At 41.0% G+C, this 21,147-nt stretch overlaps 1 protein-coding gene and 1 long non-coding RNA gene across 2 annotated transcripts in view; both read left to right on the top strand.

The window, feature by feature from the left end:
• The window catches only part of ZMIZ1 (zinc finger MIZ-type containing 1), a 717,720-nt gene that overhangs the window by 337,823 nt on the left and 358,750 nt on the right, over nt 1-21,147 (top strand). The window lies entirely within an intron of this gene.
• Nucleotides 593-20,874, top strand: LOC137477941 (uncharacterized). Its single transcript, XR_011001289.1, has 3 exons — nt 593-2,016; nt 17,464-17,585; nt 19,163-20,874. It is a non-coding gene; the product is annotated as an uncharacterized lncRNA (long non-coding RNA).

Raw genomic sequence — 21,147 nt, 5'->3', positions numbered from 1 at the left:
CTATTTGGAAATCAAGTAAATTAGATGCTTTGTATCTGGAGAGCAGCACAGTGCTCTCCCCAGTGCTCACCCCAAGCTGAAGCAGGCCGTTAGCCTTTAGCCTTTCAGCCATTAGCATGGACCTGTGCTGCATTTCTGCATGGATGAACCAGGTAGAAATGCAGTAGGAGAGGCTCTGAAGGCACACATCGTAAGACAGTAACTACCCCAAAGATCTGACTATTACCTCAGCCTGACAAATGATGGCTAGGGTAAGAGGCAGGGATAAAGTAGTAATTTTGCTTTTATTCAGAAGTTTATGTAGAATAAGAAGTAGAAATAATTGTTTTTCAAATGTTATAAACACTTAAGCACATTCAAAGATCTTCTGGAGTAGAAGATGTTTTTGAGGCTTTAAGTATTTCACTGGTCCTCTCATTCAGGTAACATAGCATGGGACCATGTGAATGTGTAAAAGGATTTCCAGTGATACTCCTTACTTTCTTTCAATGGGTGTCATTACACAGAGAGAAATATTAGATGCAAGCAAGCCCTATGGTTTTGATTGTGGTTAGTCTGAAGGTTCTGGTTTGCCTTAAGTGGAAGCTGATGAACAATGGTTTAAAGGGAGAAAGGAAAACAGCCTCAGCACTGAGGTCAGCCAGCCACTTCCTACACCCAGCTGTTTCAGTTTATTTTTTTAATTAAGTTTGGCTTAAATTAATGATGACAGTTTAAAGAGAACTCTTTCACCTATTTAGCTTACTTTACATCTGAAACCAAGTCCCTTCTGTCCAATTGCATTTTGTTACAAGATTTGCAGTTAGGTTCCTAAGAGTCCCTGGTTTCTCCCCACTTTATTTTGTCATCTCTGCTCAGCCATTGCCCTCTGCCCTTTTGTGCCCTTTCAAAGGAGGGCTAAAGCTATTGCTGCTGCGGTATGGAAACAAAGTGCCTCCTAATTGATCGTTAATACTGCTGGAGTGTGAGGATGTTGGGAATTGCTAGATCAAGCCCATTTACTCCAGCTTCTGGGTCAGCCCTTCAGATGCTATAAATCAGAATCCCTTCCTGCTTCCTTCACAGCTCAGTGTAGGTTTGCACCACAGAGGAGCTGGGTCAGGGGTTCTGCTCTGCATGAGCACCAGATCTCTGCTTCAGAATAGTGGTAGTTTATTTCCAGAAGTCTGAGAATTAGCAACTCTAGTACTGCTATAATTATCAGCAATTTAGGTGATGGGGGAGAGAAACAGAAGACTTAATTTTTCAGAAAGAATATAGCTTAAAACAAGTTTTCTAATCCTTTGAGATGCCACAGAGTTACATGAGTAAGCACAGTCCCAATGGGTTTGTTAAGCCCATAGAGGCCCTACTTTTTTAACAAAATATCCTCTCCTATGGGGGTTTTGGCTCCATTCATGTGGGGGTTACTTAAGCCCGTCACAACTATCAGTTTAAACCTTCTCTCCAGGCTTGGCTACTTTTCTTTCATGATTAGAGCAATTTTTTTTTTTTTTTTTTTTTTTTTTTTTTTTTTTTGACTGGGAGACCTCACCCTAGTATTTAAGGTGAGAGCTGATGACTCATAACCAAAATAAGAAATGAAATGCCACTCCTTATACCCCTCCCCGTGTGCTAGGAAAGCAGTAGGAATTGCATCATCACTCATTGCAGAGACAAGCGTGATGGCTATGGGGGGCAGCCCTCTGCAAATAGTGAAAATCTTCAATTAAAATAATTCTTCAATTAAAAATAATCCCATGGCCTGAGTGGTACCAGGTCTGGCAATTCATACAAGACTACCCAGGGAACTGCAGTCTTGAGGAGGCTGGCAGAACCAGACAGACTTGTGGTGGTTTGGTCATTCATCGGTTAGAACCAGATTGTGTCTCATCCACCTCGCCCTTCCCAGTGAAAGTGAGCAGAGGGAGGGCTGCACGTAGTAATAGGATAATGACAGGACAGTCCCACACCCGACCCAAATCCCTGACAGAAATCTGCCTGTGCTGGGAAGAATGACAGAGGATGCTCCTTTGGGTGAGTCTTTCACTTTTTTGCAATATAGTTCCTAAGTTACAACTCAGTAATGGTGACAAATGTTTAGTGATGCCTAATTATAAGAATGTTGTACATTTTTGCCATCACACATATTCTTACTGAAATGACTATATGGCAGGTCTGAGATCAAATGCAGTCTGTAGATATTAGGTGAAATCTATAGAAGTTTCTGGGCCAAATTCAGTTAAGATAATAGCTATGTATTGACATACAAAGCTGCCAGAAATTGAGATTAATGTCAAAAAAATTTGATACTTTATATGCATATAAGTCATGAGTCTAAAAACAAAAGCAGTTGAGAAAATGTCCCTATCTCTGCTCTCCTCCAAAAGTACCCAACCATCTGGTTTACTTGGGATGTCTTTTTCCTTCTTCATTATTAAAATATTTAACTCAAGTTTTAGACAAAAATAGAAGCATTTGAAGAATGTAATCACGTTGTTTTCTTCCAAGAAAATCTCCAGAACCTACTTCACTGAACTTTGCACAAATTCACAACTAACTTTGACTGACATTGAACAATGTTTTTTTTTTTAATATTCCTCTGTGATGAAAGTCTCTTCTCTTGAAAAAATGACCCAGCTGTATTTCTGGTCTTTGTCTAAGGTGTTAACAGCCAGACACTAGCACTTTGTTTTCAATTTTTCCTGTCTTGGAGACACTACTTACATTTAAGCTTTTCTTTTACTGGCCTTAGCTACAGTGGTCTGGGCTTTAATCACCAGCAGCTGTAGAAATGAGAATAGCATTGGAAAAGAAAACGTTGTCCCCTTGAAGATCAGTTAAATTCACATCTGCATGTGCACTTTTTTCCTAGTATTACGCTCCAATTTAGTAAGGTTTTGTATACCTTGGGAACTCATTCTTGGCTCTCTTCCCACATTTGAGTTAAAATCATGTGTAAAATACCTATTGTGCAGGGAATGGTGATGTGAACGGGGAAGAATATCTTTTGTCTGGCTTATTTCAAAGTAAAATTATACAGAATTTAGCTTATTGTTTTGCAGAGCCATAAACCTCCACAAAACTCCTTCTGAAATTAACCAGACTAGTTGTGCTAGCCAAGCCAAAAGGATGCAGGAGTCTAACAAAAATCCAGCTTGATGTGATATTTAATATCCAGCTTTTCATGCTGTAGTTCGATGGTACAACACAGAGGGGATTCGCAGGCTCTGGACCACGGAAAAATCTATCACTTCCTGATGTCCATCCCACCCTTCTGGCAGAAGATACTGGGGCAGGGTGGCAGAAGGGACCACCCCAGTTCACAGCACACAGTGTACTCATTCCAGCATCTATTGATTTCAATTTATGTTAACATGCTGGGCTGTGAGCTGCAGCAGGAGGGATCTCTGGTTCATGACTCCTGCCGGGTTCAGAAGAGCTGAGGTTATCACCTCCGAAGTAACCTCTTTAGACACCAAAGTTGAAGCTGATTCAATCATGAATCAGTGCCCTTAATTAATTCTCCTTTATAAAAGCCCAAAACAATCATACCAATGTCAATGCAAAATGTCCCAGATGAGAGTTTGATTTTTTTTTCCTCAATATAAATAAAAAAGTAGTTAAAAAGCTAAAAACCAAATGGCTCATTGGGGGAATATATTGGGTCATTAATATATCACGTACATATGTCAAAAAACTTGTGTTAACAATTTAACCTCACAGTTTCTTAGGACAAAAACAATTACTAATCTGAAAGAATGACTTAGCTTCTCCATATTCCTTTAAATCAAATTGCATTGGTTGAAATGTAAGAATGCATTTTAAGTAAGAAGAATTGTGCCCCCAATAAGCTCAACTACACTCACATATTTTTATGCATCAAGGTTTCCCTTCTCTAAAATAAAACAACGACTCACTTCACAAGTTGGCCATAAATATACTCATAAACATCACTGCTACCTCCCAACTTTCCCTAGTTACGTCTAAATAAATAAATCTGTCTTTTCTGTAGGTCTATGTTTAGAGTATTCGTTCTTACTATCTGGGTAGATCTATTTGACATAGTCTTATTTATTCTCAATCCTGCATATTTGAGTCCTGTGAAGAGATATGCAAGCTATAAAGGACTGTGTAAAGTTTTGGTAGAGACTAAATTCTAAAGACTGCTGTGGTTAGATCAATATTGTTTTACTGTTCGGTGCAGCCATATTAAAAGAGGTTGTAAAGGAGAAGTGCTGTTCCAGGAAAAAATTTTCTTACTTTGGTCCTTGGATGTCCTTACATCCCTCTGGCCTCGTTAGAAAAGGTCTGCAAACACTGTTTCAGTATGCAAGGGCTCGATGCAGGAAAGGGCTGATGGAGGTATAAGCTGGAAGAATTGATCACAATGAACAGGAAAAAGCTCTCCCCCAATCCATCCCAAGGGACCACACCAGAGAGGGAAACCAGGAGCACAGGTCAATGGGATTGCACTGGAACATGTCTACAGTGCTCTGGACTTCAGTCCTTTGCAGGGGATTGGCTGTGTCAAAATACATAACTGTGGGCCTCCCCAGTCTGTCCAGTGCCACAAGTGCCCTCACCACACGTACATAAAAGAGACACTTCTGTTCAAAGTGCCCACAGGAATAAGGTGCACAGACAGCCACCAGCATGGCACAAAAGCAGCCTGCTTCCTCAGGGAGTGTTGTGGGGCACGAGGAGCTGCAGAGACACTGGATGGAGAGCACAAACCCCAGTGAGGTACTGTTTGCCCAGCCTCAGGTTAAGGAACAAACTTTGATGTAATCCAAGTTCTTTTGTCTCTGGTGTGGTGCCTGGAAGTGGAGCTGTTTGCTCTGTATGGGCTTGATCTCCATGAACAAGTGCAGTAGCAAATGTGTCTGAGGGTGGGGGCAACTGGAGAAACTGAGTCTAGGACCAGAACAGAGGCAAGCAGGTTCATGGCCCAGATGCACACTCAGTCAGAGAGAGCAGCTTCACTGCCATGGGTTGATTCCCACAAATATCTACAGGCTCCCTGGCACATAGCAAGCAAGTGATGGTAAAGCAAATTAACTGCTGTTTGAAATCTGATTTGTAGTTTTTTTTCTTTCTCCTTTCTTTTTGTTTAATAACTGTGCTTCACTATGACACCTGGGAATATTTGTCTTGGGCATAAAACCTTTGGCAGCAGGATTCTGTAAAAGGAGGTAGGGGCAGCCCAGTTCTCATGCAACAGCCTCACAAGCCTGAGTTTCATACAGCATAGCTAGATGTTTGAATGAAAGCAAAATAATTCTTCAAGTTCAAACTAGGGCATATTTAATTGTCTTTGGAAGTAACAGCACAAAATAAGCCAGTGTGCTTTTAAAGAGAAATCTAATAGAACTAGATGAGCACAGCCAGCCAGCCCTGCTGAACCTGGCCACTGCTGTGCTCCACAAACAGATTTTGTCCTGGGAGAGTGGCAGGGGGCACGGCTGTGCCTGTTAGTTGTAAGCAGAGCCCCTGCTGAGACACAGCCAACAGGTTGCAGCAAATAGAGCTAACAGGAAAAAGGTTTAACAGTGCTCAGACTGGGAGGGGAAAATCTCCTGTGAAACAGCCTCAGCCTGCTCCATAAATTAAATAAGTGGGTTCATCAGTGGGCCTCTCCCACAGAGGCAGGGCACTGGGTGCCGTCAGTGCCACTTTCCTTCTGTGCTGGATTTTCACCATTTATAGAACCCAAACTGAAACGTTTTTGGCTGTCAGCCTGGCAAAAGGCTGATGCCTGCCAGGGACAGAGTAACCCAGAGCCTGGGGCAGACCCTGCCCAGTGTAGAGCTGTGGGGCAGTGATGGTCTGGGGACACCTACCAGAACTCACAGGGAGAGCCAGCAGGGATGGCATTAGCAATTGGAAAAGCAATGTTTGGGTTTTTTTTCCACTATTTAAATACAAGCTGTTAGAATCTGGCAGTTTTTTTACAGAATGTAGTTACATTCACTTAGGTGACAACTACATTTTAAGCCTCTGCTTTCCTTGCAGTAAAGCCACCACTGAAAACCTAAACCTAGAGCAGGTACAGAGGGAGCCACCACTGCTGAGCAGTTTCTCCCTGAGGAGGGGAGGTGAGGCTGCCAGGGAGCAGCCATGAAAATCCCTCTGCAGAACCACTGCCGTGTCCCCATGTGAGAGGTGGGAGACTGGGGAGCAGCCACAGCTTTGGCACAACTCAGCTGAGATGCTGAGGTTGGAGTCACCATCAACCAGGTCTAGGGACAGGGACTGAAGTGAGAAGCTTAAGAGCAGGATGGGGTCCAGCCATCCAAGGGACATCCATGGACTTTGCCAGGGTTCCACCACTTTGGAGATGGGGAGCCCAGGCCATGGGCTGCTTTCCAGGAGATAGCCCAGGCACCAGCTGCTTCCCAGGGGTGTGTGTGTGCAGGTCCTGGTGGGTGGGTTTGGGCACCTTGGCCTCCAAGGACCACTGGTCACATAAGCACAGTCAACAGCAGAGAGCTTTTATAAACTATTTACATAAAGGGCAGTTGCAGGCTGTGTAGGGCATGAGTGAAATGCTTCCCCATACAAACTTCTTTCTCAAGGGAAGAGTAGGGGCAGCCATTTGCAAAGTGCAGTCTGCTAAGCTCCATCTAAGAGAAAAACAATAATTCGAGCTGGGCAATGCAGACAGGATGCCAATTTTCTTTTTTTCATGGGTTAAAATGGAGCCAGTTGCAGCAAACAACGCTGTAGATTTATTCAGCTGCAGAACTGGCACACAGCAGGTGCCTTGGAGGGACAGAGGGAAGGAGCACAGGAAAAATGAAAAAGGCTGATGAGAGTGAGCAGCCTGGGAGAAACCTCTGGAAGGTTTGGGCATGCAGGCGGCTGCACTCATGCTTTATGTCACTGCAGAACATTAAATGAGCACTTAAAAAGATAATTAGCACCTTTTCATTGGACCAGAAATCAAAGGTGTAATTTACCAGAAGTCAGTGAACAATGTAAGAGATCTAATTTAATCACATTGTGTAGCATAGCCAGGGTGAGAAATCAGAAGCCCATCCTGGCTGAACAGCTGCACATACAGCAAATGTGCCCCCAACAGGACAGTGCCACCAGCAGCAGAGCCACAGCTGCTGCAGGTGGTGAGGCCACACAGGGCATTTGTGCTATTTGAATTCTACTGCATCATTTTAATTATTTCACAGTAAAAGCAGAGGGTATGCTATGTACAGAAGAAAATGCTCTTGTCTAGAAGAGACAGCAATTCGTAGCCAAGGTTGGCGTGACACTTCAGGTGTTCTTTTCCACAGCCTCTACACAGACTGACAAGATCAGCCACGCCAAAGTTCAGGACGATGAGGAGGAAATGGAGGTTTTGTTTTAGCAGCATAGATGAAAGGTGATCTTTCAATATGCAGATTTCAGTTTAGATCTGGACAGCCCAGTCTTGCCTTAAGGCTTTGGAATGGGTGATTCAGCTTCCTTCTACTTTTGGTATCAAATGAAGTGTTCAAAAGATCAATAAAAGAAAAAAAACACTATTAAATTTTAAGTACCATATAAAGAAACTCAGCTTTAACTCAGTTATTTTTCAAGCCATAGCTACAGCACAAGGCATATTACCTTTATTGGGATTTCTTAAATAAAAATGTTAACTGTATGTGCTCACAGTTGTAAAATCAAGCTGTTAGCTGACTAACAAAGCTGCAGTACAGCAAATCATATTCAACATTACACCACTTAATGAGGATTAAACTTCATCCCCTGAACACTACTGCCTTTCCCAGATTTCTGTCTTTTTTTTTTTCTTGCTTTTTTTTTTTTCCCTTGGTAAATCTTTATATGTGTTTCCATGGCAGCATAGAAAACCTGGAAGTCCTAAGCATGGTGGCCAGAACTCTAGATTAAAATGGCTAATCATACTGGCCACCTTTTGATAAACAGGCAGATCCCTGCCCTCATCCTTCCCAGGGGTTCACAGATGCATCTGAAAAGGAGCTGAAAGGCAAGGCAGGGCTGTTTGTATCCATGTGCAGTTCCTCTGTCAGTGATCACAGTGAGGCCAGCAGAAGGTAACAAACCTAAAAGGGATGTGGCCTGCACTGAACATGTCAAGAGATCAGTTTCTGCTGATTTAAATGATAACCCTGACAGGAAGACCTGACCTCACTTTCTTAGAGATGTAACCTCAAAAGAACCCACGTGTGTAATAATCATAACATAATGGGACTACACAAAACAAAATTGCAAATTCTGAGCTTCTATTTTATCTGTGATTTAGCTCCTGTGGAAGTGTAGGTGACTGAGAATAGTCCAGACAAACAGTAATCATTGCAATTCAAGAAAACTGACAAAGCGGTAATCAAAGTAGTAAGCTGGCAATCCCTAGGAAATACAGGTTTCTTAAGGAAAATTCAAGCAAGAAAAGTGTTTGTCTTTACTGCAAAACATTCACTCAACTCAAATAATATATTACCTGGCTCCTAATTATTATATCTATTATAGATTGGCCTAAGCACATTAGCAAGGGAAATATGTTGTAAAATGTATGTTGAAATATTACTGTGCTATTGTTGAGTCAGCTCCTGGGACATGAAGCATTAAATATCAGAATCTCTGGCTGATTTCAGTGTTTTTATGTTCCCTAACCACACTGTTGAGATGTATTGTTGCAAACTTCTCCTTGCTGGTTAAATTTAGCTTCTCTGTTCTCCAGGTGCCATCTGATAACTGCTAGAGAACTCTCTTCCCCATTCTTGCACTTCTCCTCTACCAGATATTTGTTTCCCCAAGTGGCCTTATTTATTTTATATATTTTTTAATCTATACTATAAACATTGATAGTTTCAAGTTTCACTATAAAACTGCCTATGTAACTTCTTGCTCTGTACTGCAGCCTGGTATCACTGTCTTGCAACCCTTACTATTCCTGTGTATGTTTTGTACTCTGTCAGTGCATGTGATGCACTGTCCCCTCTATTGTAGATTATCACTGAACAATATCCTACAAACCACTTGAGAGACTTGGACCTTGAAGCTGAGTACACGTTGAGTGAATTAGGATATTATGCCACAGGGAAAAGATATTTGGACATAAAATACAGAAAAGAAAGCCCTGGAATGAAAGAACTATTTTTCACTATATCAGTCTCTGTGCTGGTAACAGGAGAAATTCTGACTTATGCACTGTGTTTCAGCAACCACAAAAAACACATGATGGCCTTCTTAAAAAAAAATAAAATTAAAAAGCAGTGATTAAATGTTAAAATTAATTTTCCTAGGATTTTAATAATAAAATGGGGAAAAGGCCCCTAAATCATTGCATTTATTAATTTGTCACCAAAATTTTTTTAAAGCAATTCCCTTAAAACTCCTCTGAAATTAGTAATCTCCAAGAGAGTTTAAAGCAATTACACAAAAAAATTACTTAAAATAACCATTTTACAGTCATATGGTGACTTGCAATGCAATTCCTGTTTCTTTTTCTCTGAATTATGATCACATACTGCACTTGATGACTATACCAGAATGTACAATGGGCTGTACTCCCAGAAAACTCTTATACAGTGAAGGGTTGGGTAGGGATGAACCAGTAGGCCACAGATGTGATTGACACGACAAGTTCTTTAATGTAAACCTTTTGGAGTAATTTACAGGCTGAATTTTTATCAAAAAGCATAAGCACACTTGCATATGGAAAAAAAATATAAATGGAACAAGCAGATGACAATACTATTGATGTCTCCAGTCTTGGGACATACACAGAATAGAGGTTAAAACTATTATTAGAAATGTAAGAAAACACCTTGATTGTGCTGTTTACACAAACCACACAGATCTGCACAGCATGGCTGCTGGTTTATGTGGAAAGAGAAAGGAAAATCTCTATTAAATTCAGGTTGTTTAGTCTGAATTCAGTGCAAAAGTCTGAGGAAGTGTGTTCTGTCCTTGGATAGTCTGCTTTTATCTCTTTATGAAAACACTGGATCTCTCCATTATAAAGGACCCTGATGGTGTTCTCTCCTGCCTCAGCTTCGTACTAAAATGTCTTGAGGTTCAAGTACTCTGTGATGGACTTTAATTGATTTCCAGTCAAGACTTCTTAAATCATGTTTCTGAAACATCCACTTATTATTGGCAGGCTCTTTTCCCCATTTTAACTAGTCTGTGGTTCTTCAGTTCTACAGAACAGGAAGCAAAATATATTTACATGCAAGAGTTACCTGAGGCAAAAGAAAGCAGAGGACAAAGGCAGTTGCAGTGGAGCCAGCACACTATGGCTGTGATCTCTGAAGTGCTGCAGCCAAAGAGGCCGGCAGGTGCCTCTAAATATAGACATGGATATTAAAATGTTAAAAGTACAATACACAGAAAGCAAAGACAGGAAAATTACATGTTTCAAAGAGTGCCATTCTCTTTTTCCCTTGTACATGCTGCAGCCACAGCAGTCTGGCCACAGGTCTGTTTGATATTTATAAAGTTCAATTCGGTCACACACCACAGAAACACTGAAGACAAAAACCCCCACACAAAACCTGTTCACATGGTCTGCTGGGTGGTACTTAAGGCTGATGAGGATTGCATGTAATGATGGCTTTGGGTCTTCTCCTGGGGACCTGGGTCAGACCTCTCCTTACATGAAAGAAGAATATTGTCCCCAAGTCCATGGTCTGTGAATTGGACCCTTAGATGTCAGTGCAGTTAAAATTTTCAAAGGGAAAGGACTCTGGGGGGAAGAGCATTTATTAAACCTCTTTGGTTCTTCATTCCGATAAAGAACAAATCTTCAATGTAATAAAAAAAAATAGTTCAAGCTTTTAAAAATATATACCAGCACAATCTAACTTACTTAGAAGTTCAGCATATTAGCTGCTAAAATGGATTCCAGCAGCCCTCCATACATTTGTCCAAAATTTCCAAAACTTGCCTGCCCAAGCACCAAGTTAGGCTGCATACTGAGGAAATGTTATTATGCTGTTACACTTTTCTGAGCTGCCAGCAAAAGTTTGTAAACCTAGTTTCCAGAGCAAACCTCTGGACAGAGTGTCCTGTTCAAAGAAAACCACATATTGCCTTTCTCTTTCTTTTGGAAATGGACGTGACTTACAGCAAGCTTTCTAACCTGATTAGCTGTATTTTTCAGGAGGGCTTCAAGGTCACAGCACGCCTCCAGCCGTGCCTGGCACGGGGCTCGGCAGGGAGGACAGCCTCCCCCCAGCTCTCGGCCGCAGTGCGGCCGGGCAGCGCTGCAGCCGTGCGGCGGCCCCTCTGTGTCCCGCAGCAAACGCTGAGATGCAGGCTGCGAACGTGTCTGTCCGCACGGCTCCCGCAGAGCTGGAGTCAGCAGGGATGGGGGGAACTTCCACGCTGCAGCCGTGCAGGCAGGAGGAGGAAAGGAGCTGCTAGGAATGATCATAAAGTGGGATAAGGGTTAGGCTGTGGAGGTGGATGCTGTTATCAGAGAGCACGTAGTCCTGAGCAACTTCGGTTTGTGTGGGGCAGCTCATTTCTGTGAGGTTCTCACTTGCAAACAGGTAAAGTTTTGTGCATTTGGGCATTTCAGAAGTGCTCTACATTAGCTTAAATCTAGCACTGACTCTGCAAGGAGTATAAAACTGACCTTGATTTCTGATTGATGTCATTAATATTTTACCAGAACGTGGCCAAGCGTCTCCTCACAGCCTCGCTTGCTCATTGCACCCCTACTCGTAGGGAGACAGATTTTTGAAAAGCAGGACCCTGCAGAGCAGAGACCACGGCTGCTGTATGGACAGAGAGGGCAGCACACCTGTGGGGAGTGCTCCAGAACACGGTTAGTAAATCTCAGGGAAGCTCTGCTTCATGGCAAAGACACTCAGGAGACCTCATTCCTGACTGAAGAGTACATGGCAAAACACAATCACAGTATAAACCAAGGTTTGTTCTGCAACAGTGTCTTAGAGGGACTTATGAGGTCATACTGCCCTCACCTTGCCTAGGGAAAACCTTTTGATCCCAGGATAGATACTGATAAAACTGAGGGGCACTGCCTGCAGCAGGTAATGCATGTACTGTAGTCTCATGATTGTAACACACTTTGGAAGTCCTAGAAATGCTGGTCCAAAATAAACAGAAAATAAAGAAAATGAGAACAGGACCATCTCTGTTAAAGAGAAAGTAGAGCCTTTTCCCAGGCAGGAAATGATGTCCTTACATGAGCCCCAGCCAGAATGAAACTGCAGAATGAAGGTCTTATTTTGCAGATTTTACTTTTCTTTTTTACGCCATTTCTTTTTTTACACCATTCCAAAGACATCAGATCTTTAAAAAGGCAACCTAAAATTGTCAAAATGTTCTTCCTCACTATCATTTCTCAACATTTCAACTAACCTAAAAAATAACAGTACTTCAGTGAAAGCTGTATCATGTGATTTTTTTTCTTTTCTGATTGAATATTTTTTAGTGAAATAGAGTGAAACCTGATGAAATGCAACAGTAAAATGCACATATTAGAATATAAAGTATATTTCATTTAGGAATCCTAATTTCATTTAAAATCAGTATTGATAGTTTAATTATATTTTTAAAATTGCGTAAACTGTTTCCTAAACTATATTTTGTTTCCTAAAAGTACAGACAAATGCTGCGCAAGAACTCCTTAACACTGAAATGAAAGCTGTCAGAGAAGACAAATTATCTTGAAATCACAAAATAACTTATCTTATCAGACACCACCACACAGAGACTGTTTGAATTTTATACCGCTGTACTGCTGACAGTTTCCACAACTGTAGATCTTATGAGTGACAAGTGCAGAGTCAGGCCAAAGTTACAAAGGTAGCTGGAGACAGACCTTGATGCCTGGTAGCATTTAAAGAAATAAATGGTTTTGGTGTCTGACTCCCAGTGAGTTGATTTGTCATTTAAAGCAGGGAAGGGGAAGGGACATGTTAGAAGTTAGCAATCCGCTAATCCTTCTGCGGTGACAGAATGGAGTTGAACAAACCATCATGAAAATGCTACAGGTTAAATACAGGATTTTGCATGGCAGAATGTTCTGGGCAACAAGGAGAGGGAGGATGAGCTTTCTTTGTTGAATTGGGAAAGTACCAGGTCCCAGTGAAAATGAAGTTTTTGCCAGTTTTTCTGCTTTTATTTCAGAGACCTTTCTTAAGCAGCCTCCATCTCACACAGGTGCTAACCTTGGTGTGAAGACAATGTAAAGATGCACCATAAAAGAATTTAACAGGTTCATCCCAGCACCACAGCTATTTATGATATGATCAACTTCTGCATGCACAAATGGTCACATATAGTGACATGCTAGAAGAAGGTGACCCTACCCAAAGTAATTTAAAATAAATCTTGGGTAGAATGGACTTAGAGAACACAGCAGAATAATTCCCTGGTTTCATAATTTATATATATGCAGCTCATTCATGTATTATTTGAGGTTAAATTGAAGTCATTAAGTCAGATCCATACCTATTTGTTTCTGTTCTGAATTTGGCCCAAATATATTTAAATTCTAAAAATTAAATATTGTGATAGCAAATATTTTCAGGAAACTTAACCTTGTAAGTGCAGGTAAAAGACTAGAAGAAGAAGAAATCACTCTGAACAGTGCCAGACCCTTGATTCACTCAACAGCTGAAATGAAAAGTAATGGCAATGAAAACATCTGGGACAATAACTAGAAAAGGAAAAAAATTATTCATATTTCCTTTGCTTCATTTGGTCAAGATTGGAGTAAACTTGGGAAATGAAAGTGTTGTAGTGCCTGGGGACAGTATATACCAGGATGGCTTTGCACATACAAAGCACATAGCATAATATGCAGAGAACTAACCAGAAGGGCTATTTATTTAAACCGAAATAGAGAAAATTAACCTATCCATTAATCATTGCAAGCACCGTGACTGTACAGGCTAAGTGCCATGCTAAATGATTGTTTGCCTGCCTAAATGTGCAACCACCATAATTTTAGCCCTGGTAGGATGCTGGAAGGGTGCATACTTCTTGCTTTCTTCTTGGAAAAGAGCTCTTATAATCTGCATTGGTTGCACTTTCCTACTTGGTAAATAACAGTGGCTCCAAAGGCTTTACAGCAGATGTACTTGAAAGGTATTCAGAGAGAGCTTGAAATTGCAGTTTGCTTTAGAACAGAAAAAATTGCCTTCCTTCCTGCCTTTAAACAAGCAGGAGCTTTTTCTACATTTCTGTTCCTCCATCCTCAAAGGTGGGAGACTGACCCTTGTCCCTCCAGACCCCGCTCAGTCACTGTCATGGGGAGCTGGTGACTGCTGCTCCCCAAAAGACTCAGGATCACGACGGTGCAAAGGAAAAAAACACTGAGCTATTGATGTTGTTGTCCTGCTCATGTGTTCTAATGGTTTAGAAAGCAGAACTAGAAGCACATGGTTATTTTTGTCTATCTGTTGTGAAAGGCAGAAGCAGTCGTAAGGAGTGATAGGAACTGTGATATGCTGGATGAAAAGGTGTATCAGACATCTGGACTCTAACTTCTTTTTTTTGATAAGTGAACTATGTAACTCTCTAAGTAAAGGCATTTTTTGAGGTGTGGGAGGATTGAGAAGTGAAGACTAAGAACTTATACTTTTCTCAAAATACACTATAAAACTCATTATTTCTCATTTATAAAGAAAGAAAAAACTAGAACTGATTAGAGCAGAATAACTTTGGGGGGAAAAATCCCTACAAATTTTTGGATTAACTTTCTATGGTAACTTTATTCTTCTACTCCTAAAATCACTACAAGTTTCACAGGGCATTGAAATCCCTCTATATTTTTAATACCCATATTATAATTAAATATTTTAACTTAGTATTTTCTGGTAAAAGACAGGATCAGCTAAAAATTACCCTCAAGGTTTTTACTGCCTCCATTCCTCCCTTCAGCTGTTCAAGTCTGCTCTGCATCTTCCTTGGCAAAAGGCTTATTCCTGTTTTCCTCACAGCCTGCCTGTGACACAGCAAATGTTCCGCCAAGAACAAATAACCGTGCACAGTGGTGGCTGCAGAGGGCCAGTGTGGTACAAAAACATTTCTGTTACAGCCTAAGATTTGTCATGCCAGCGTAAACCTTTGTGTGGAGAACTTTATCTATGCTTAGTGTGAGCGTGTAAAGCAGACATAAGTAAATTAACCGGCACAAGACAAATGTCAGTGAAGTTAGTTTAAGAAATTTAAGCTGATCCAAAATGAAACATGCTCCCTTTGGACTTGCCTGCTGTAGAATATTTGTGTAGCAGATTTGCATCTTAATTTTAAAACCAAACTTAAATGTTACTTCCTATTTGGTTTTTCCTTTTGCCACAGACTTTGGCAGGGGGCAGAGAAATCCCCAGCAGCCGTGACAGTGCCTTGCCCAGGCAGCTGAAGAGTTTGCCTGTACCAGGGGGTTTTGCCAGTGCCCTGCCACTGGACTAGCTCTTGCTATCTCTTGTACACTGGGTGTTTTATCTGCCAGAAAACGGGGAACCTGGTCACTCTCAGTGTGGTCCACAATGACAGTAACAAAAGATATAAATCAGATGAGCTTCATTTGAGTTGCAGGGAAAGAGTTATGCTTTGCTATAAAAGCTCATTCATGTTCGGGCATTCTTGAAGATTACTCTGCCATAAGGGGGTTTATTTTATTTATGGATTTATACCAGGAGGCTAGAAATAAAGACTGGAACTGTGGCTTTGCTCCAAGGCCTCAGTATGGGTACTTGACTGCAATAGAGTAGAAGGGAAACAGAACACCTTTGGAAACTCATAAGAGAAGTATGTGGAAGAAGAAATTTTCTATAAGCTTATACCTGTTAAAAAAGCCAGATGCCTCCTTTTCTCTGCTCAATCATCTCAGCTGCTCTGAGCAGCAAATTTGGGAACTAAATTGACATTAAAAACTCCTCCCTCTAGCCAACCCACCTGCCCAAGCCCTACATCCTCATCTGCTTCTCACAGACTCCTATTCTGACAAGTACTAGGGAACACGCCTGCATGTCAGCTGCCCATGCACAGCATCTGACATCACAAAACATCAGAGATAGTCCATGGAGCAGTTAACTTATTGCTGTGGATACACAGGAGGTTCTTTTCTGCACAAGGCAGCACGTTCCAGCGCCCATGTTTGCTCACTATATCCTGTATGTTTCTTCTAGAATTAAATTCCTCTTAATTACAGGCAGTGGTATGAAAGGCCTCATGGCCAATAAAATCCTTCACAACCTGTGGCATGGCCACCACTGTTACAAGGTGCCTAAGGGACTGACCTGTCATAGTTTCAGTTAAAAAGGAAAAAAACATACTCTTCATGTAATGATGCCATAAAAGATCCCTACTTTGATGTACACGGTTTGATAAATTAAGGGTTTTTTCTAAGAGTTATGCAGTTTAATGAATGTTTTCCTATGTAGCAATAGCAGCAGTGTTAGGTTAAGTGCTGTTAGCTGCCTTTACAGGCTCAGAAGTAAGAGAATGGCATAAAACTTGATGCACTACACCACAGACTTTCCCCTCTCCCAGCATGCTAACTATTGAATTATTAAAGACATGATGGGATTTATTGTTCACATTCCATTATGAAATGCAATGTGCTGAAATAGGGCTGACCTTGAGGTCCCTTTGCCAGTTCCAGATCCAGTTTCTTCTGGTTGTCCTCTGCCAGATAAGTTATTAAAGATGTCGGTGGTGCCCCAGAAGGCAGATCTAGTCCTTTCTTTCAGAAAAGGTGTGTGTTTATGACAGGAGTCTTCTGACTCAGTAGAAAAGCAGCAGATGAGAGAGGCTCGAAGCCTCCAGAAGCCTTGGCTGGGCGCAGGAGACTCTGGGCAATGGGAACAGGAGCACTCTCTGTGCTGGCTGGAATTTCCTTTTACAGGAGTTGCAGCTGGCACTCTGGGCCTCCCAAAGATGACTGCAATGTAGTCCTTTTTCCAGACTAAATAATCATGCTAATGTAAGCAGCTCTCTCAGAGGCTTGAATATTTTTAACAAGATTTTCTTGATTTAAATCAAATAGATATGGGACTTTCAGGAAAGCGGTAAGAGGAGAGACTGCTATTTCTCTCTCCCTCCCCTGTCCTCATTCACAAATGTCTTTACCATTTTCTCAGGGTTTGGATGAACCCAGCAAGCTCATGAGTTTACAAAAAATCCTCACCTGCTATGTGAAGGAAACTACCCCATGGAATTGGGATAGTCTCCTTTCAAGTTTTGGATCAAGTCTCATACATTTTTAAGAGGCCAGTTCTTTACCAACAAGCTTCACAAGCTGTATTTAACATTTTTCATAGTCTATCAAGATTTCCTTGCAGAAAAATTGGCAAGCACAGAAGCCTTTTGAGTAAATTCAGGTCTGCTAATAAACTATGCAGTAAACTATGTTAGTGGATATTAGGATTTAGTTTTGTACCTGATTACATAATTTCATAATTACAGATTATATAATTTCATAATTACATAATTTCAGGATCTACCTCAAGCTGATAAAGACTCAGAGATGCATCTTCTAAGTTTTTTCTTGTAGGAGCATCTGTGGCTACAGCTCGCCTGTTTCAGCAGAGGGACCTTTCTGACTGAACCTGTGCACTATGTGAAGAGAGACACAGAGCAGTTACATATTCCAGATTCTTCAGGTGAGCTGTGAAGCCCTGGCCACTGTGGGCATTAATTAAGCAAACCACCTCTCACTAGCAAAGTATTTTAAAAGTTTTCAAAGTCTGGCAACTGCTGGAGCGCTCAGCATCCTAAGGGATATTGATATGAGCTGCTAGGTTGGGTATAAAAGATGTATGTAACCATCTTGGTAGCTGATGACCAAAGTATTGCACAGAAATAGTCATAGGACTGAAACTTTTATTCTCAAATGTTAAAAGTATAAAATGGGTTCTTACCATCTCAAATGCCTCAAGCATTGTCAAGCACTGATTTTTTTTTTCACACCTCTACTGATAATATGGTTATGTATCTGCTGCACTGCAGTAAAAGGTAAAGCAATTATCATATAGTGTTTATCCTTCTGTTTTGGAATACTGTGAAACTCAATTGAAGGGTAATCTAAATGCATGAAAGACTACTGACATACAAAATCTTGTTATTACTTTCAGGACAGAAGAAGGACAAAAGGCAGAGTAGCACATAATTTGCTAAACACTCTGGCTTCTATGAAATCTCAAAATCTTATTTTTATATCTAGTATTTCTGATAAGCCATTCCTTAAATCCATTCTGTTTAGCAGTTTTGCTTTCATCCCTGTATCTCTGCTTCTGTAGTTTCCAAAAGAGGCAAGTCTGCACTAACTATGGAAATTTTGTCTTATCCCTTATCATCAGAACCAAAAAAAAATTATAGAGGGCCCTTTGGATTCCCTATCCCCAACAGATGTTAAACAGCATTTCCATATATTTTGAGTGATGGTAGTGCTGATACTTGGTTTCAGAAGATGAATGCTCACCCAAACACAAGATTCAATTAACATTCTTTTATGACTGCATCCATATTATTCTTAATGAGCAGACTCCTTGGTGAGACTGAATATTTACCTCATGGCATTAAATCCACAGTTTTCTACCACAGTCATTAATGGTCATATAGCAAATGATCATCCCAACACCCTGGCTACATTCCAGTTCAAGTAATTATATTCTGCCTCTCTTAATTTCCTTTAGAGAGTAATTGGACCTGATAACAGTCTTCACTTGTTATCCTTAACTGCTCTGCAGCCTGACCACATCTCAAAACTTCAAGGACTTAATCACACCTCCCAATAGGTGAAATACTGATAGATGATCGCTCTGCTCACCCCATCTTTTTATCACTTACAAATCCATTAATTATTGTAACACCTTCTAACAAATTCAGCTCTGCAGGTACTGTAGACTATACAATTTGTATATTGCTGGCTGCCTGAAGACATAAGTCAGGAGCTTAAATGATCTCAGAAACTTATGAACTCATTGATTTTAGGAAGCTGATGATATAAAACTGCTGTACCTTTTATGCGCCTCTGACTTTGCCTACATTAGTGAGCCATTAGGCACAGTAAGAGCAGAGCAGTAGGACAATGCAGCCAGCTGTGAGGGCTCACAGTCACATTTAGAGTGCATGTGATTTGGCATTTTACTTCAGACTGCATTTAGTTTGATTTACCGGACTGGACATCCCAAATCCATGTGGTTTGAGTGTAGGCCATGGATCTCTTTTCTCTCTAAAGGGATTGAAGCACCATTGGCATGTACCTCAAGTAGAACTTCTGGTTTAGTTTCCTTCACAAGAAATATGATTCATATGCACCAAAACAGCAAATGAAACCAGAAGAGGATAAATGGGGATGATGGAGAGATTTGCTGCAGAGCTGCTCTGCTCTCCTAAATGCCAGCATGGCTGGGGATCCACTGGAATGGATTGTCATCTATTCAAGCACTGTTAAACGACAACAAAGAGACTTTGACATGGGACAGTCCTCTGACCAACCATGAGACCAGGCAATAATAAGGAAGTGTGTAACTGACTCATAATGTTCAAAAGGAAGTTTTTGGAGAGGAGAGAGGAAGAGACAAGCATACTTCAGAAGCCTTGTGGGGGGCGGTCTTCAGGAAAAAACTCTTGAGCCATAAGGAAACTGTTCCAGATGGCGAAGAAACGGAGAGACACAACATGTAGGGTTCATCTGATATGTGCTGGTTTATTTTTGAGTGATTCCAAAGAGACCAAGCAAAGAAGCAGTGCCTTTGCCCATTTATACTGCAAAGCATTTAGAACATGGAAGAAATCTCAATATGGTATGAACTGACACAGCTGTGACAGCGGATGGGGGCTCCAGAGTCACTCTGTGGGGTGACTCAGCATCCCAAAATACTGGATCATGGTAATATGAAGAATCTTTAACATCAGGAGAAAGCAATGAGAAAAGGTTTTGCATTTCTGATTTAGCTAAATTTCAGATCCAGATATATTTTAAAGTTATTTAAGATTAAAATATTTCTGAAAATGTTAAATTTTAGAAAACTTCTACCAGATAGGAAATTAAAAGCAAGAGATGGTGTTAGCATTTTTTTCCTCTTTGTGGGGAAAAATCCCAGAAAAATCATCTATAGCTTCTTTTCCTACTCACAAAATGAAATATGTCTATGCAGAGAGATTGATCCAGTCTGTTTTTTTAGTTGAAATGTACCCAGCAGTTCTCTGTATGCCCCATATATCCCAGCAATTTATTACATGATGTGAAGGTCAGACTCTCAGAAAATAAATACCTCAGAGCCAGCAGTAACCAGAAGCTGAGGTGTCCTAAAATGAGTATTAATCTGGAAGGAAAAGGGTGACTAGCTGGAGACTTAAGAGCTGTGTTGCACAGATGTGTGTGGTTCCTGGAGAAGCTCATACTCAAATTCTTGTGAAACACACCATTTAGCATTCACTGCTCTCCAGTCACATTCACTTCACTGTTTATATTTAATTACCTTTTTCTGTCTTCTGATCTTTGCCATAGCTTTATAATTTTCAGTTTGCTTCACTAAAATTAAGAGCAAACAGTGTGCAACCAAGTTAGACATGGTCAGGGAAATGACAAGGAACATGGTGTCCGGGGCCAGGCCTTATCCTGAGGAGCCAGGCAAGATTTTAATTATTTCAATTGCCTTCTCTATATCCCTGTGGTGCCCCCCACTGAAGATCACGAGGGTGAGGCAAGGCCTTTCTCTGTGACCATGTTACCAGAGAGGAAACATCTCCCCTACCTGGGGATGTGGGACTGGAAGAGTTCACCCAAGTCATCCAAAATGATTCCCGCAATGGTGTGGGAGATATTTAATGACAGGAGGCTCCTCAGCATGATGACTCCACATCTGCCACTATGGAAATGCTTCCTCATGCTCCCCAGGATAAATTAGAACTATAGCTTAAAAAAACCAAACTAAACCAAAACAAGGCCTGGGATTTATGATTAATCACAGACAGACAAGAAGGGCATCAGAGTACTTTGAATACCCTGTGTCACTGCAGTAACAGAGGACTAACTGAATTAAACTTCCCAGCCATTACAGACAGCAACCGTTTTCTGTTCCATCTTACAGAAAAACCAAAGGAAAATCCAGCCATAAATGGAACAGAAATTTCTCAGTAATACTGAAAATGTGAGTAGGACACATTGACCAGATAACTTAAGGAATGTAATGTCAGCCACATCTTGGACCAAACAAC

The sequence above is a fragment of the Anomalospiza imberbis genome, chromosome 8 (genome assembly GCF_031753505.1).
Source record: "Anomalospiza imberbis isolate Cuckoo-Finch-1a 21T00152 chromosome 8, ASM3175350v1, whole genome shotgun sequence".
Lineage (NCBI taxonomy): Eukaryota > Metazoa > Chordata > Aves > Passeriformes > Viduidae > Anomalospiza > Anomalospiza imberbis.
This window is presented reverse-complemented; position numbering and strand designations above follow the sequence as displayed.